This window comes from Nyctereutes procyonoides, unplaced genomic scaffold (genome assembly GCF_905146905.1).
Source record: "Nyctereutes procyonoides isolate TBG_1078 unplaced genomic scaffold, NYPRO_anot_genome, whole genome shotgun sequence".
NCBI lineage: Eukaryota > Metazoa > Chordata > Mammalia > Carnivora > Canidae > Nyctereutes > Nyctereutes procyonoides.
This window is the reverse complement of record NW_026575147.1, coordinates 2526848-2546941: the sequence shown is the minus strand read 5'-3', so window position 1 is coordinate 2546941 and position 20094 is coordinate 2526848. Positions and strand designations below refer to the sequence as shown.

Genomic DNA, 20094 nt, shown 5'->3' with positions numbered 1-20094 from the left:
TGTAATAAAATCAATAAAATAATTGTATAATAAAGATGAAACTTAATCAGAAATACAAAAATCGATATGGAAAATCAGAAGAAGTTATATGAAACGATAACCTAAGCCAAAACAAAGTAATTGTATATCAAAAAAAGAGAGACAGAAAGAAGAAATTGTCTCACAAAATACAACTGATTACATCATTTTTCAAAGGCAGAAAAGGAGTTAAAAAGTTTTAAATTTTATACTTGAAATTTGTTCTTTAGTGGATAATAACCAAAGTTATCCCTTTGGACTTCCTGATCATATATAATATTTTTTTCCAACTCAACAATCTCCAAAATTTTTGAAAAACTGAATTTACTACTTTCCTTGATGATTTCATGGCATGTAAGGCTGTACTCAAATTTTAAAAGCCTTTTAACCTGTCATATTTCTTTTTAGGCAGGTGTTCTGAAGAAGGAAATATACTCACCTTAAAAACCAATAGGGTCAAATCCGCATGATGCCAAAATAATAGAGTGATTTGTACAATACTGCTAAAGAGTCTGTCAAGCTGGATTTTAGTGTAATATTAAACCAAGGAAAATATTACCAATGAAATCTAGATGATAAGACCTAGAGGGAAACACAATAGTTTGATCAATTATTTGAAAAACTCTCAAGTATAAGAATTTGACTTACCCTGGACTGTCTCATAGGAAAGAATAGCAGACAGTCAAATTTTAGCTTAATTTAAGAAACAATATTCTAAAGCTAAAAGAATTCTACAATAAAATAGATTGATTCAACAGACAGAGTTTGTTACAAAAGTCAAGCTGACCCTGGAATCTTAGTGTTAGGACCTGGAAAGGACAAGAAGAAAATGGTGAATGGAAATTTTGTAATTTTACTTTCCAAAGAGCTACTCTTCTTTTGGACAGGTAAAGTGGTAGAAGGAATTAGTTTTGTTTAAAATCATTCATAATGCCAAGTCCTCCAGTTTCTGTACTTTTTTCTTCCTATTTCTTCAAAATATTCAAATACCAAGTGTCCTTGGCTCTATTCTCCCTTCTACTATCAGTAAATCCCATGCTTATAAAATGACCTGGAATTAAATACACAAATAAAGGTCTTTAATAATATTTGCATTTTACTCCAGATGGAAGTTTGACATGAAATTAAGATAATGTAATGTTGGCATTGTTCACAGAGATTAGAACTATTAGAGAAGTTCAAATGCCCAGAGGTAAAGCTTGGGCATGTTGATATTGGAAGCACAGTTCTAACACATTTTTCACCAGTAACTATCTCCATGTGAGGACACGCTTGCATACTCCTTCATTAACACACGTGACTACCTGTAGGTGTGTGTGCATGTGTGCATGCACATACACACTCACATCCCATTCTTACAGAGAAATTCTGTTATTTTTTATCTAGCACATAGTTATCAAGGAATCAAAAATTATATCTGGGCCAGAACTGACTGTTTAAATCTCTAAATCTTGGGGGTTCTTTAAGGATCAATATAAACTATTAGTCCAGATCTCTTGAATACAAAGGCTTGTGTTAGGTCACAACCCTCACTGTACCCAAATTTAAGATCTATCATTAATTTTCAGATATTTCTGGGGATCCCTGGGTGGTTCAACGGTTTAGCACCTGCCTTTGGCCCAGGGTGTGGTCCCGGAGTCCCGGGATCGAGTCCCACATCGGGCTGCCTGCATGTAGCCTGCTTCTCCTTCTGCCTGTGTCTTTACCTCTCTCTCTGTGTGTGTCTCTCATGAATAAATAAATAAAATATTTTTTCTTAAATTCAGATATTTCTGCTTCTGAAAGGCCTTATTGTCTGATAATTTGTTTCCATTGACTCTCTGGTGACTTGCCACATAATGTAATTTAGTTTCCAGGAAATGGGTGATCAGGGCATTGCTGTAGAAAACAGTTCATTTATATGAAGTACTTTTGCATCTTCTTTATCTAACTCTATATTCCAGTGTTAAATGTTGACATTTAACTTTTGCTTAATGGGCCTCAGAATATCATCCTGGAAGTGATAAGGGACCCAAATTAGCAGAAGAAGGAGCTAATGTGAACTTGGGGGTTAGGGACTGTGTAAAGTAACTCATAAATACTTGAAGAAATGTCATATCCAAGCAAGAGTGTAGACAACTTTAACCCAGGGAAAGACCCAATCCAACAGACCCAATCCAGCATACAATCTAAGGACAAAGAAAAATATAGCACTTGGAATATCAAAAGTTAGTGAGAGAATCAAAGTCTAACTGAAGAAAACCCTCAGAAAAAACAAAGTGCATATAATAAATATGGAAGCCATAGAAAAGAGCTTGAAGGAAGAGGCAAGAATATAGCACATAGATATTTGGCTGGGAGCTAACTCCACAGGGTTACACAATGGACAAAACAAAAACATAAACAGACAAAAGAACCTTGATTTCTAAGACACAGGCTTAAATAGAGCAAGTGGTAGGATCTGGTTTCAGCATGGGATACTCAGAAAAGACCTCTAGAAGACATTTCTTGAATTGCTCACTACAGCTACCCAGGAGTATTTCTAATCTAATACCATTACAATGTGGGCTAATCATCACCTCTAGTTCCTAGAATGGAAGGTTAGTCTGCAGGTGCCTGGGTACTCATTAGACTGGTGCAGGATGGATCTACATGTAGGAAAGAATTTATAACCACTTTGTGCTACTTGACATAGACTTAATTTTTTCCCACAATCCTTATAAACTAATTTCCTTTACATATTTGTTATTACAAACTAAATCTTTGCTTTGTAATGAGAATAACTATAGTTTTAATTAGCATGTGAATTTATAGCTTTTGTAATCAGCCTCACATAATTTCATATGGGAGAAAGTTTAAGTTTAAGCTTTGCCAGGAAGTCTTCCTTATGTGTTCACCAGGTTTATGGGTTTAATTATTTTTTTAGGATATATTAATCAACATAACACCTTTGGGAAGGAACATTTCAAGATTAGAGTCACAAAATCTGGGAATATAAAAGATTAAAAATGGGCAGTAAGAGAGGAAAAAAGCCCAGAAGTATTATGGATTAATGCTTTTTTTGGGGGGAAAATGGTGTTTAATTGACTGCCTTAGTGGCTGTCACTTTGGCTCCCAAATAGTTACTTATAAGCATAATTTTGTTGATCTGTTGTCAATATCTGTTCCCAAATCGAGTTCGGGGCTCTCTACTGGGGATAGGTGGACTTGATGAAAAACTGAATTCAACTAATCTTTGCATTTTGTAATTGTCATTCTTATTGGGAGATGGTTTAGGAATCAGGAATCATTGTAATTTCATGCTTTTTAATGTTGCTCTCTCTCTCTTCACCCAGAATCAGTATTTTAGAGTCACCCTGATATCTTCTTGCTCCCCTCCCCTCATGTCAGCAAATTATATTATTTTTCTTCTAAGATATCTCTTATATATATGTTTCATTCCACCATAAAGAACAGAAATAATGATAATGCAATCTTATTAATAATTAACTATTGGACAGTTGTTAAGTGCTAGGGACCTTAAGTAATTTACATGCATTATCTCAATTAATTATCACAGTAACACTGGAGTTCTCCATCTTACCATTAAGGAAAATGAGGCTCAGAATAGTTAAACAATATTGCTCCAAATCACATAGCAGGAAAGTAGACTGGGATTGAATCAAGAAAAATTGAACTTTTGAGTGCTGCTCTACTCTTCTTTCCATGTCATACTTTCTGTAGACACTAGTCCTAGTTTAAACTTTCCTAATATTGCTACCTGATTTAATCTTCCTAATATGGATCTCTAATCAGGTCAGTTCTCTTTCTCAAGAATTGTTCCCACTCATTGAAGGGAGTGTAATAGTGACTCAGTGCTCTAGCACCAGACTGTTTAGATTTGAAGTTTTGTTCAAGTATATCAAAGCTTCTAATGTCCTCTCTGTTGGATGTTAAGAGTAAGACTGAGTCTTACTGATCCACGTATCTGTGATAAAATACCTGGCTCACAGTCTTACACATAGTACTCACTCTACAAATATTTATAGGAATGATCTGAACTGAAAAGAGATGAAATTTTTTAAAAATATGACTTTGATTACATTAAAGAGGCTAATGTTGCCACTTTTTTGAAGATCAATGGCATTTCTGAGATGAGAGAAATTCTTTGCTAAATTATTTAGAAAAATACAAATAACAGAGAATGACGTAGTAAAATGTTATAATGTAAGGCCCATCTCTACTTTGCTGTGAAGAAATATGGCATATTGGAGAACTCAGTAAGCTCCTGTGTCCTAATAAGTCACTAGTCAAACAAGATAGTCTCTGCTGGGCTGTCTTATCCTCTAATACCTTCTCATCCTAGTCTGTGTCTCACTGTGCTCCTTCAGTCTAATGATGACTTCTAGGATCTTCTAAATTATAAAATCTATTTTAGGTCTTCCAGAACCTCCTTTACCTATTTTTGGTTCTGTTAGTAAAGGAGGAATTTTCTTCTGCCATGGCTAGAAATTCTATTCAGGAAAAGAAATTCTATTCAAGAAATTCTCTTCTCCCAAACTAGAAATTCCATTCAAGAACTAGGGATAATGGACACATCTTTGCCTCAGATGTGTCACATTGGGCCACCACTAAAATTTGTGACTGAAGAATCCCACAATATATAATATTGATAACTTACCTCTCTTATACCAAGTGTAAGATGAATTGTTTCTTAATAAACACCCACTTTATAGGTAAGGATGTGTAATTATTCTGGGATTCTCATAGATATTGAAATTATATTAGTCAACAAGGGTGGTTTTGTGAACATATTTCTAGAACACTTAAATCCAGGGTATTAAAGTTAGATTTCCTTGGCTAAAATCATGAACTACCATTTATAATCCATATGCTATTCAAAAACATGCTTAATTTCTCTGTTCCTCCATCTGCAGTATAAAACTAATAGAAGTGACTCCTGTAATAAAATTATTTTGAAGATTTATGAGAAATTAATTGTAATATCTCCAAACATAATAAGTGGACAATAGAATAAATATCAAATGTTAAGTTTATTTGGTTATTATTATAAAGTACTACTATATAATTATTCTTAACCTGACTCTACACAGAATGAACCTAAGACGTTGTTTCTAATAGGATTTTTTGGAAGGGTATTAAAACACCTCTGCTTCCTATAACTGGGCTAGTATAGTGCATTGATTAGTTTAAATTTTGTAGAAGAAACATTAGGAAGAAAGGAAAGATCTAGCCTACAGCCTACAGAGCAGGCCCAGGGTGCAGCATCATAAGGGAGAAATCCTTTTTTTTTTTTTTTTTTTTTTTTTTAAGTAGGCTCCACACCCAACATAGGACTTGAACTTAAAACCCTGAGGTCAAGGTCATGCTCTACTAACAGAGCCAGTCAGATACCCCGGGAAAAACCTTTTATTAAAAAAATACTGAGCATTTGGGGCACCTGGGTGGCTCAGTTGGTTAAACATCAGCTTTGGCTGGGGTCATGATCTCAGAGTGCTGGGATCAAGTCCACTATTGGACTCCCTGCTCAGCAGAAAATGTGCTTCTCCCTGTCCCTCTGACTCTCCTCCCCACTTATACTTCTCTCTCTCTCTCATACATAAATAAATCTAAAAAAATTATTGAGCATCTAAAATGTGCCAGGTTCTATGCAAGATGCTGTGGGATTGTATATTGTATATTGACAACCCATTCATGCCAGCACACTCAAGGATCCATATATATTCCCCTCCTAGAGAAAGACAAGCAGGAAAACAACTGCAACACAATGGCATAAGTACTCTAACATATGTAAATGCAAGATCTGTAGAAAATGAAGTGCCTAATACTTTCAGGGGAAGTGAGAATGCTTTATAGGTAAGGTGACACTGTCTATACAGAACAAATGTTTATGAATCAGTTTGTCAGGCAGACAAAAGAAACCAGCTTGTGCAGAGACAAGAGGAAGAAAAGCAAGGGATCTCTATAGATTCAAAAGTAATTTGGTATAACTAATGTATAGTATATAGTGGATGGAGTCCAAAAGCTTTAGCAGGAAGAGAGGCTGGAACTTAAACCTGGGATTTATTCTTAGAGATCTTACATGGGAAGCAGTTTGTTCTTAATTCTACCTGAAAATTGCAAGCAAAAGGCTGATACTCCCAGAATTCAGAATTTATTTCTGATAGTGAAATATAAGGAGTGTGAATGGAGGAAGAGAATAGAGACTGGAGTTCTGGAGCAGCCCTTCTCCAAATGTGGTCCCCGGACCACAAGTTTCAGCATCACCTGGAAACTTGTCAGAAATGCAAATTCTCAGTCTCTACCCCAGAAATCCTAAATCAGAAACTCTGGAGTGCAGCCAGTCACAGGTGTTTGAGCAAGTTCTCTAAATAATTCAGATATTCAGTGTTTGAGAACTATGTTTCTAGATGGATTTGTTGTCTTCATCCAGGTAGAGTTATATGCTATTTCCTACCAGCAGAGGCAGTGCAGATGGAGTTAGAAGAATAGTCCTGAGTTTAAAATGGGCCATAACTGAGTGAACAGATGTGGGTAGTTTGTGAAAGGGAGATGCTGAGGATGAATGTGGTGGGACAATCAGTCTATAAAGCTTAATAAGGAGATAAAAAATACAAAGTGATGTAATGGAGCAATTTGGAGTGACAGAAAAGGAGTTTTAGAGACCTGTAGTGGTAAAATATGACAATCAGAATTCTGAGCATCTGGCAGAGATATCTAACATTGGGGTGTGGAGAGAAAAGAGAAAAACAACTTTCTTTATATTCCAGACTTCATCTAATTTTATCTACATTCCTCATGAGCTTCAGTGGATTTTAGTATTGGTCTGTATGAAAATAATGATTATGTTTCTTTTTAATAGGAAAGGACTAGAGCTGGAGAGAAATTTGTGGAGATATATTCTATGAAATCTTGGTATATAGAAATATAATTTCTATTCTCTTCCCTACAACAGTGCTAAAAAAATCCCATCCTCCACCAATTTACACAAGCCCAGATATTTGTGAACTCCACACATTTCATACAGAAGCTCTTTGTTTCTGTCTCTTAAGCCCTTGCCAATTCTCAGTTTGACAGTGTTCTTTTTCCAAGCAATTTGAACCAATTTTACATGTGAAACTTCATGAGACACTTCATCAAATTCTTTGCTTCAGCCCAGATATATAGCATCCACTGCGCACTCTCAGCCACTAATCATATAATTCTATCTCAGTGAGTTTGACTGGCATGGAGTGCTTTCCCTTCCAGATCCACTTAAGCACCCTGTTAAATTCTGAGATCTAGGGTGGGGTCAGACAAGAAGACCCACTGTTCCTGAACAGTGACTAGGGTGAGAAACTGGGGGACACATGGGGAACCCTAAGTAGTTATAAATATTCCTAAGGAAGTCATATGTAGAATGGAAAAGGAAGGAAAGAACCCAGTACTGCATACAGAAGGTGAATACAAATGGAAGAAATATTTTTATATGGTCAACCCTAGGTATTATAATGAAAAGGTAGTCCCTTGTTTTCATCAATCTTCCTTAAACTATAAGAAGGGAACATTTTTTTCTCCTTTACCATTCTACTCTAATGCCCACTGCAAATCTCGTCATGAATTAGACACTTCTAAATAATTTGTTTTGATGTGTGAATGAATTCACTTTCACAGATACCCAGTTTCATCTTCTTCCAGCACTGACCTTGTACTTCATATCCACAACGCCACTCCTAGGGATGTATCACCTACTGGATATTTCTGATGACCTCACCTGGGGCTAGAGATCTTGCCACTGCATTTGAAAGCTAGAATGAGACAGGTTGTTCGTTTCAAAGTATAAGATGCTTGGTTATCTTCAAGTGATTCAAGAGAGAGGAATCAAGTCTATAGGATGCCAAGGATCATCACATTTCTCCAAAGGGACAGAGAGTAAATAGTTTATGGTGTTTGCAGTCCATAAGTCTCTGTTGCAATTACTCCACTATGTAATTGTAGCACAAAAACAGCCATAGCTAATACTTTAAAAATGTATTTACTGGGCATGGCTGTGCCCAGTAAAATTTTATGTATGAAGACAGATGTTGGGGAAGATTTAGCTAAAGGGCTTTACTTTGCCTTTTTTGCCAGAGATAGACAAAGTCTTTGTGTCTATGTCCCAAAGCAGTTCTAACATTGCAGCAAGATGTATTGTCAAAATATTGATGTCCACACACCAATTGAATATTGAAACCAGCAGAACTCTTTGAGGCTAATATATAGATTGCAAAATCATGAATTTGAAAGCCAGGCTACTGGACTTTATACCAAGTTTTTCTATTTACTATATGTTCTTGCCCAATAGACAAGCTTTCTTTAGCCTCTGTTTTCCTGTCTTCAAAATGAGGAAATACCATGTACATATATTTTAAGGCTTTTCCCAAAATAGTTGATGTGAAACATGACAGAGACTAGAACAGAATAAGAATTCAGGGGAAGGAGTACTGGAAAAGAAATTGAAACTCAAGATCAGGTGATTTGCTAAAGTTTCAACAGCTTTTGACACAGGATGATGTTCCATATAACCACCATGATGCTTTTTCATCATGAAATAGTCCTTTCCATACTAGGCATCTGTGCCCTGAAGTTTTAGAGGTCAGAGTAATGAGTTCACCCTTTTTATGTGTCATGTACCAATACAACTGAATCTATTCCAAAAATACAGCATGCCAATCAATAAGATACAGATTTAATCACTGAGAGCAATGTGCTAGTACTGTCTTTCTATCTAGTGATCAGTGTCTGGCAACATATGAAATGTCTGCATCAATGAATCTGAAGTCTTGTTTCTGGTTTCTCCTTAGATGCCTGTGGACTTCTGGGTCCCAGGAGTTCCAACTTGCTTTGGTGAGTGCCCTGCATAAGGTTTAGCTTCTGATCCCAGAGGCCAGGGTGTCTCTCATGTAGGAGGAAAAAACAAATTCTACTCTACCTTCTTTGGGTCTCTGGCTGGTCCTAAGAATTAAACTGATATAAACAGGAGAAAAGCATGCAAATTTTACAAAATTTTTACATGTACATGGGAGTTTTCAAAAGAGAGTGAAAACCTGAAAAAGTGACCAAAGGAGGAAGCCTTTATACCATGTGGGCAAAGAAACAATGCATTTGTAAAACTGACAAGACATAGGGGTTTGGGCTAGGGGTAGTAAATGGTGAAAATGTTAACAGGAAAATAAAGATTAGAGTAAGAAAGTTTGTGCCTATAGATTTGCTGGACCCAAATTCTCTGACTCTGGTGATAAGGACCTTTTCTATCCTTCTGCTACAGGGGGCATACTTCTCACATGGGAGTTTTATATCCTGCTTTCAGGAAGACAAAGGGGGTAGTGGTGGTCAAAATTTCTTCTTTACAGGTATTGTTTCTGAAGTGCCTTTATTTCAAAATAATCAATCAACATGTCAAAGTGACATATTTTGGAGATGACATGTTCTGAACTCCTTCAGTGGCATACCAAACATGAGCAACTGCTTAGACCAAGCACTCTAGAAGTAGTTTCCATTATGCCATCTTGCAATGTTATGTCCACTATCATCTTTAAGAGAGGGCTCTCAATTAATTGATATGCAGCAGAGAACAGTGATAAGCCACAAAACACTGTATTCACAAAGAGCCCATCTAACCACAAGTACAAAATTGTTGCTGTGTATGTCCAGATTCCATGAAGGGATCAAAAAAAGAGGACATAATTCAGGAATTAGTAAAATTTCTAAACACACTGAATTATCTATAAGAGCTTATTTAAGCTATTTATGATAAAAGGTAGAAGTTTTAATATTTAGAGTATTACTAAATATAGTTAAATATTTGGAGATTTGTAAGGCTAAATATTTAAGCTGAAAGGAATTTTTTTTAAATAGGAAGAAATAAAATGTTTTAGATTGGGAAATATAACTTTCTCAGCCAGTCTGTGGGACAAGGATCACATGGAAAGGAAGCTCAGCAATAGAAGTGATGAAAGAAGATAGTAGGTTTTAGGACCTCAAAGGAAACAGGTGAACTGGATATGCCCATAACCGGTTCCCCAAATAAGACAGTTTAATTTAAGGATGGATAAAAGGAATAAAACTCATGATGTCATTTTTATGAGACTGATACTGTTAGTATGTATTTTAAGTAATATGATTATCATTCCCATTTTATATGAGGACACTGAGTCTCAAAGAGGTTAAACAATGTTGTTAGGACCACCTATTAGAAGCTTGACTTACGGGATCCCTGGGTGGCCCAGCGGCGCCTGCCTTTGGCCCAGGGCGCGATCCTGGAGACCTGCGATCGAATCCCACCTCGGGCTCCCGGTGCATGGAGCCTGCTTCTCCCTCTGCCTATGTCTCTGCCTCTTTCTTTCTCTCTCTCTCTCTCTCTGTGACTATCATAAAAAAATAAAAATAAAAATAAAAGAATTTCTAAAAAAAAAAAATTAAAAAAAAAAGAAGCTTGACTTACATGACTGCCTGAGTCAACTGCAGAACATCTGAGAGTATAAATCTCTAGAACCTCTCTGTAGCCTAAATTTTGGGGGGTGAGTAAAGTGTCCACGAACACAAAAACAATAAAATATATGTATATTATACCTATATATCAAAATAAATTGGATTTTAGATGGCTCAATCTATCTGTGTTAATATAAGTGAAGATATGTATCAAACTATAATGCTGTGTCAATTTCTGGAAAGATTCTTCACGTTAAAAAATGTGTTTCTTTTTTATTTTTTAATGCTCAAAAAACGATATGGAAAAAAGTGATAGAACTCATCAATCAGCCTTCAAACACAGCTCCACAACTTCTAGACTAACGTGTCTTTCACAGACCTTGGAATTTTGTTGATACTTCTTTTACAAGAAAGTTCCAGGGATATTGGAAGAGAGGACACAAGGCCAACAAATTTCTCCACAAATCTTCTGGAAGTAGAACATATGACAAAGTGATGATGACCACAGGTTAGTTTCTTTAAACTCAGAGAAAATTTAGGGAATAAACAAATTTTAGAATAGTAAAAGATAATCCATCAAATTTAACAGGAAGCATTACACTATAATTTACAAATTATTTCAAGTATCAAAACATTAAGAGGTCTTTATTAAGTTCTTCTGTATCTCTTCAAGATCAGATCTAATCAACTGCAGCCCCGGTGGCTCAGCGGTTTAGCGCCGCCTTCAGCCCAGGGCATGATCCTGGAGACCTGGGATCTGTTCCCACGTGGGGCTCCTTGCATGGAGTCTCTGCCTCTCTCTCTCTGTCTCTCATGAATAAATAAATAAAATCTTTTTTTAAAAAAAGAATAGATCTAATCTTTCGATACCAGGAAATGCCAATTTCTCTTAATTCAATAATATCTGTTCTTTTGGGGGGAAGTAGGCAGTAAGAGAACCACCTGGAGGCCAGCAATTTGGAATTTCTGTATCACTTTATTATAATTTTTGTTTTCTCATTTCTAATGGTAATACTCTCATATTTTATATATGATTCCCCTTTTAAAGGATTTTATTTATTTATTCATGAGCAATATAGAGAGAGGCAGAGAGATAGGCAGAGAGAGACACAGGTTACCCATGGGGAGCCTAATGCAGGACACCATCCCAGGACTCACGACCTGAGCCAAAGGCAGATAGATGCTCAGCCACTGAGCCAACCAAGTGACCCTATATATAAGATATATATATATATATAAGATATATAAGATTCCTAAGGTAAAATATATGAATACCTGCCTTTTCATTTACTTTTTTATCTTTTATGAAATATTATTGACTACTTGCTCTTTTTATTGTACTGACTCCTCGAATCAATATTCCACCAGGCTGTTGTCTTATCAGCTGGTATTTATCATATATAAAATGTGCAAAGGTAAGAGCAAAATCTTCTCTGGAAAACATGTAATTAAATACTACTACTACAGAGAAGGGACCTGTTAATCTCATAAAGAGTATCCACATATATTAAAAGGATTAAAAGCAATCCCATGATTATATATTTTGGTAGAAGCAAGGAAAAATAGTTGATTCCAAGGCACAAATAGATAAAGATCAATATCTGATTTAATTTGCATGTTTTCAAATTGATTATTATTATAAATTGTTGAACTCTATCACTGCCTTAAATTTTCAAGATTTAAAAAGTGAATTCCCATCAATTCAGATTTTTTCCTCGTATTACACTTCAAAAACTTAATATCCATCTATTAGATGATATATAGAGATTAGACACATTAGGTTCTTCAGCTCATAACAGAAAATGAATATTCAAGGAGTAAGAAATAAAAGATTCATTATATGCTTAATCAAGCAAGGAACATGGAGAATGATGTTCCCTATGGACAGAAGAGCTCACTTAGCCTTTGGAATCTTAAGGCACTAATCAAAAAAATCCTATTGTTTTAAAGTTGAAATTTGAATCAATCAAGCAAAAATGTAGTGGTGGAGAAAAATATCCAAGGTCTTTGAATGGAAGTCTTTTTATGAGCCTACTTTTTTCTTCCTAGCTAACTATACGACCTTAGACAATTGTTTTAAAAGATTCTATTTATTTACTCATGAGAGACTTAGAGAGACATGGGCGGAGGGAGAAGCAGGCTCCCCAGAGGGGACTCGATCCCAGGACTCAGGAATTACAACCTGAGCCAAAGGCAGATGCTCAATCACTGAACCATCCAGGTGCCCCAAACTTAGAAAATTTAATTAAGATCTCTGGCCCTAATCTTTACCATGAATAAAACTCTAGGTGTTTAAAATATGTTTTTTTTCCAAAATATATAACAAAAGGAAACACCTCTTTAAAATGTTTAAATATGGGGTGCCTAGGTGACTCAGTTGGTTAAGCATCTGTCTTCTGCTCAGGTCATGATCCCAGAGTCCTGAGATCTAATCCAATATTGGGCTCTCTGCTCAGTGGGGAGCCTGCTTCTCCCTCTCCCTCTGCCTGCCCCTCCTGCTACTTGTGCTCTCTCTCTCTGACAAATAAAAAAAAAAATCTTAAAAAATATTTAAAATGTTTTTCAGTCAACTTTCAATTACCTTCATATAGATTGCTTTATTATAATATCATACATGTTACTAAATTATATGGATTAGATTCTCAAAGAATTTATAATCCTGATTAGTTCAGGAAAAACATCTAACCCATCATCTACTTGTTCTGAGATTTTTTCCTATCTAACACTTATCATTCCCATACACTAAAATTTAAAATCCATTAGAGTAGGGACATTGTGATTTTTGCTCACTGATTTTCTTTTGCATAGATTGATATATAAACTATTGTTATTGAGTGAAATATGTCATTCAGAATTCCCTAGATTATGCTATAGTAACTAAAATCCAAAAGTCTTTGGTACTCAACATATGCAAAAATATATTAAAGATTTGTTCATACTACATTTCCATGGTGAGTTAGCAAGAGGGTATGCCTAATGGTAGTGTTATGGGCTGTGTTGTATGTCCTCATAAATTTAGGTTATACAATTGTTTCTTAAATATGACATGAAAACTACAAAGAAACCAAAGAAAAAATAGATAAATTGGACTTCACCAAAATGAAAATCTTTTGTTCTTCAAAAGACAGTAGCAAAAAACTAAAAAGACAACTCCAAGAATTCAAGAAATATTTGCAAATCATATATCATAAGTATCTGACACTCACAATACATAAAGAACTATTACAACTCAATGATAAGACACATAACCCAATTAAAGATGGATTTGAACAGATATTTCTCCAAAAGAGATAGACAGATGGCAAATCAGCACATGAAAAAACCCTCAATGTTATTAGTCATTAGGGAAATACAAATAAAAATCATAATATAATACCACCTCACACACACGAGGAGAGCTATTATCAAAAGGCAAACAATAATAAATCTTGGTTGTAGAGAAACTGGGATGCTCATACATAGCTGATGGGAATGTAAAATGAGGTATCCATTTTGGAAAATAGTCTGATAATTCCTCAAAAGATTAAACAGAGTTACTGTATGACCTCGCAAACCTATTCCTAGGTATATACCTGGGATTTCTAAACATGTGCCCACACAGACAAAAACTTGTATCTGAATGTTCATAGGGGCATTAATTCTGTTAGCCAAAATGTGAAAACAACCCAAACTTCATCAACTATTGAATAGCTAAACAAAATGTGGTGTATCCATACAATGGAATATTATTCATATACAAAAGAAAATAAAATCTATAGAAAGAGCTAATTATTTATGTTATCTTTCTACCACTAGAGAATGAAACAATGATCAGCAATAGTCATTTTTAAAGGTTTTGAACTGAGAAGTTTCATGGAGAAATGTTATACGAGTTGTTATGTTTTATTTTTAAAAGATTTTAAAAATTTATTTATGAGAGAGAAAGAGCATGAGTGGGGCAGGGGAGAGGGAGAGGGAGAAGTAGACTCCTTGTTGAGCAGACAAGGTAGAGTCCCTCTCAATTACATTCCGGTACCTGGGGACCATGACCTGAGCCAAAGTCAGATACTTAACCAACTGAGCCACCTGGGTGTCTCTTGTTTTGTTTTCTTCTGTTATATTATGCTATGGGAAATTGGAAAGAGAGAGGGAAACATTTCAAATGGTGACAATACTACATTCAAAGTAACTAGATTATTAGGAATTCACAATTTTTAGTTAGCTGACTAGCTACTTCAGATACGGGAAGTTTTAAAAAATGAAGGTACCTAGACCTAACTCGAATTAATTATTGAATTACAACTGATGTAGGAAGTTATGGTGAAAGGGTCCTAGGAATTTCTATCGCTGGAAATGTTTCCTGGATATTTCTAACATGAAACAATACATAGGAATCATTCCTATAACTAGTCTCCTGGAGGGCAGAGACTGTGGTTTATTCATATGTTTATCTTTCAAACTCTATCCAGAGCAGTTTTTTCAATAGAAGGTGAACTAAAGTTCTCATTGTAACTTGATACATGTGAATAGGTAAAGGTAAGTAATTCATCCATTATTTAACTAGCAAGATCAAATTATATTTAGGACTTTGGCCATAAATAATTCCTTAATATTCAAATTACTAAATGGATAGCCAAAATTTTTAGTGATCCTATCAAATAATTCAATTTTTTTTAAATCAGCAAACTATATTGATTTGGCTTCCTTTTTCAGATCTCAGTCTGAGCATCTGTATACTTTATTAATGCTATTACCTTCCATATTTCAATGTGAGGCATTTTATGGGAACCTGTCATTAACAGTATAAAAACTAATTGCAAGTTGTATGCTACATTAATTCTCCCCATAAACAAACATCCGAGAAGTGAAACATATGCTAATAAAGAACTGATAATTTTATCCACATACCTGCCAAGACAGATGGAAGGTACCTCAGACAGAATTTTGATAAGTGGAAGATTACAAGCTAAAACACTGTTTCATAAGGTTGACAAGTTGCATGTGATCTGCTGTCACATTTACACCTTCAGGTGCCACTTCCCTACATAAACTTGCTTTTCTTTATATTTGAACTCATATTGTATTTCCTGATGAAATATGGATATTTTAGGTAAAGTACAGGTCTGTGTGATGACTGCAATCCATATCAAACACACAGCTTTAATCCTTACGTTCCTGGGCTAATAGTTGTCTGAAGACATCACCTGGTCCTTCCCCCGACTTTACATGGGTGAAAATCTGCTTCAGCTGGGATAGATGGCTTTGTCTTCTCCTCTGACACATAAAATACACATTCTTTGAGTATTCTTTCAGACACTCTATGAGTATTCTCCAAGGATTAAATCTCATATACAGCTTGATTCAGATAAAGGGGCTTCCTGACAAGTAAGCACCCTATGCATATTTTCCAGGCCATGTTAGAGCAAACAGAATGATAACCTCCTCTCAGTTGATGGAAAAGGAGAACAAGTTAGGCATGTCACTGTTTGCCTTTTTACCACTGGAAACCTAAGGAAGGTAATATAAGACTAAGTCTATTCATGTTTTTAGCTTGACACATTTGCTATTATTTCTCTTTCAAATAAATATTGATAGTTTTGCCTGACTTTTTTTACCTCCACAGGATTGAACAATTTAGGGAAAATTGCTGAACTGGCTTTTGGTAAAGTTGTGAGAATCAAAGATAAAGGGTATATTAGGAACTTTACAAAATTCATTCGACCACTATAAACATAACTGCAATTGAAAAGGCAGAAATATCCAAAAGGTGACTAATTACTGAGAGCTGGCTTGGTTTAGTTGAATGTTATAGAAAATACATATTCTCATATACTGCTTACCAAACACACATGTGTTCTTCCTCCATACCCAGTCTTCTTACAGTGGAGTGTCCATGTTATCAGCTCTTGCCAATTGATTCTGAAAGAAAGTGACAAGTATCTCTTCTGAGCCAGAATATAGAAAATGTGTGTCTTCTCCAGGCACTTTTCTTTTTTCCTCTTGTCACCCTGGAAGACACACATGGGGATTACAGAGCCCCTGAAAGAAGTATAGAATAAACCTCTACAGGCTAAGCTCTTGAGATCTGGGGGTTAATCTGTTACTTTAATATAACCTAGTTTATCCAAATTGATACACATATAAATTGAATTTATAATAAAAAAAAACCTCTGAGTTTTAATCCCAGCTCCCTTATACTCTTTATTGTATTGATAGTATTAGGCAACTTCGGTTAATAACTTCTTCATAAAGTTACTGCTCATCAAATATCTACCTTTTCTTCTACATTTCTCACCCTAAATTGTACTTAGTTTGCAGCCCTATGATTAATTCTGGTTAATGGACTGAAAACAATAACGATATGCATTTCTTATAACCAAAGGCAATAAAGAACTGGTATTCCTTCTTCATCTCTCTTTTCCCCTGTGATGGGGATACAGAAGCCAAATGTTCCAAGTGGCAGAGCTATAAGACAGAGAATCATGGCTTGACCCACAGTGGACTCTGACTGATTGAGAAAGAATGCTTTATTATTTAATCCATTGAGATTTTATGATTGATTTTAACCTTATCATAGATTGGTCTATCCTCATATATTAAATGATCTTTTTAAATAGCATGCTTTGATTCCTCAGTAACTATCATATTTTCTAGAGCAGTAGTACTCACAGTGTGATCCACAGACCTGTGCTGAGTCCCATGCTGAATGTCACCAGCTAGCAATTAAATAAATACAGATGAGCACTGGGTGTTATGCTGTATGTTGGCAAATTGAACTCCAATAAAAAATATACAAAAAAATAAAATAAATAAAATCACCTATATATTTGTTACAAAAAAAGGAATTTGAGAGTAAGACTAGATATAGAAATTGACAGTAAGATTACACTTTTTATAGAAACTGAATATTTCCATGACTTCTAAGAGTGTGATTATGTTTCAAGTGATTCATTTTCATTGTATTTTATATGTATATTGTATTTCATTCAATTGTATTGTTCCATGATTGATTTCAGGAATAACAAGGCAGTTGGCCTCTACATGTCAATAACTTCAATTTTACTCATCACTATTGATATATACCTATTTTTTATTGTATATACATATCATAGTTTTTTTTAATTTTAATTTAAATTCAATTTGCCAACATATAGTGTAACACCCCGTGCTCATCCCATCAAGTGCCTTCCTCAGTACAAATTATTCTGATAATTTTCAACCATTTGTCATCTGTGACAAATGGTAAACCCATAAACATACTTACGAATACATATGTTCACATGCATATCATGTTCCTTAGGGTAAACTGCACAGTATCCCTGAAAATGAGTATGCCTATCTACAGGTAGTACTGATTTATATTTTGAACAAGGGCCATTTCTTCACCGTTTCTTCAAACACAGAAGTAAGTATATGAATTGGATAGTGGCTGTCTTGTATCTCTCTCTTGGCCATTAAAATATACACACACACACATAAATATATTCTTCACGTTTTACATTTCTTTTTCTACTCATAGAAGTAATGTAGTTCTTAGGGCCTGTATACATGTGATATGGAATGGGCTGCAATAAATATAATTTACTTTTATATTATTGGGAACAAGCCAAGGACAAACCCAGCTGGCCAGTAAGGCCAGCAAAGCCATTCTCTTGGATGGTTGTAAGTATATGAATTGGATAGTGGCTATTTTGTATCTCTCCCTTGGCCAGCAGGTGTAATGGGATGAGACTAAATGTTCCTTGGTGAGCCCATACTTTTATGATCCATCTGTTCAAGTAGGAAAGAATGAGGCAGGTGGGATTCTTCATGCTACAATAGGGCCTAGATAGAAGCAAATGGACACAATGATTTTAATAATCTTTGCAGAGCTATAACTCATAGTTTATAATTTATATTAGAATTACATTCCCACTGTCATGAAAGCTATGACGAAGGAAGGGTGAATTTTAAAGCAAAATTCTTTATCTTTAACATATTACATTTTTTCGTGGATCTTTTCACTGGTGGCAGATGAGGCCAGGCAGGGCAAGGCCTACCTGGTGCTACAGAGGACAGAGGCAGGGGACAGGCCTGCACAGTGGCGCTCCAGACGGTCGGTAGCCAGAGATGCAGCTTGGCAGCCATGGCCTGGGCCTGGGTCACTAAGCAGTGGTCAGAGCAGCTGGGTCGTCACAGTGGTAATGGTCATGAGCCAGGATACCGCCAAGAACGTAGAGCCTAACCCGCCTCTAGAGGCGCCCCCAGAACGCAGCACAATTGGAGAAGTAAAGTGCGTGGTTAGAGGAGTGTGTCCTGTCCACGCAACCGGCTGGCTGTGCGCACCGGCAGTGGCAACCAGAGCGCAGCTTTGTCTGTGCTTTGCGAAGGCCTAGTTCCAAGGACCAAGGGCTCTGGGTTATGCCAAGGAGCCCTCCTACCCTGTTTGTCGTGGAGCTCTGTGAAAGTGAAAACCAATGCCAACAAAAGTTTCATGCTGCAGGTCACAAAATCCATGGCCTGCCCAGTGACGTGAAGCCAGGTAACAGCCTCATCACAGAGTGGTCTGGCACCGCCATCCAAAAGGTAGCTGACTTTGGACTAAACAAACTGCATCTCCCAGGCAAAGAGGCAATCAAGACAACAAAAATGCGAATGTGAATGAATACCTGCTGTGCTCAGCCTGTGGCTCAGACTTCTATGTGGTTTGTGATGTCTGGGATAGACACCAGACAGCCATTTTAAAGGCTGACATCTTTACCTTGGGCATTAATACCTCGACAAAGATAGAATCATTTCCATTGACTCTGAGACCAAGAAGGACCTCTTGAGGACCTATATCAAACAAGGGACCAAGGTGGTCTTTGTTGGTGAAGGACTGCTTGAAAACTCAAAGATAGGTTGCACATATATCTCTCAGAAACACAGGACTTCCATGTCTGAGGGGATCAAGCAGCTCTTGAAAGATATGTTAGCTTCTAACCCACAAGCCAGGCCTGATATCTTTGAAGTTGAAACCAGAATGGACAGACCAGGTCATATGTGCTGCTTAAAATTCAGGACAAAGCATCTTGAGTGTTTTTAAACTAGGTGAGTGTACTTATTGTTTTGCATGTACTTCATCCTAGGCCCTACTAGAATGGGCCCCATGTAGTTGAGGAGAAATACAGGGCTGAAGAGAACTAAGTACTTGTTATCAAAATTACACCCCCACCCCTCACTATCCTTGAGATATGTGGGATTATTTGACTATGAATTGGAAGGTCTAGAGCAGACTTTTGAGTGGTTTGCATCTGAGGTGTCTTTTGAGTTGTTTTTAGAAACACTTTATCTCATCATCAATTGATAAATGATTACTGTAGAACCTGCAAGAAAAATGCTGGATAGTTCACTTGAAGAGCAACTTTTAAGTTAGAAAGATCAGGAATTATCATCTTCTTGAAATGGAAAGAGACAGTATTTTCCATAAGTTGCACAGCATGTAAGAGATTCTCCACATTCTTTCCTTCACATTTCAGGGAGCTCTCTACATTTTGTTGTTGTTGTTGTTGTAGTAGTTGTTTTGTTTTGTTACATACACACAACCTTCTGCCAATACTATTGCTTCAGTAGTATCTGGAAAAGAAAACACAAAGAAAAAGATTTGATAGGAAATGCTACAAACAGGAAGTTCATTCCACAGGAAGGAAG

The 20094-nt window shown here is 36.1% G+C and overlaps 1 pseudogene; it reads left to right on the top strand.

Annotated features, from left to right (window-relative positions):
- LOC129501206 (serine/threonine-protein kinase 35-like) overlaps positions 1-19489 on the top strand; it is a 73716-nt pseudogene extending 54227 nt beyond the window's left edge.
- The last annotated feature ends 605 nt before the right edge of the window (positions 19490-20094 follow it).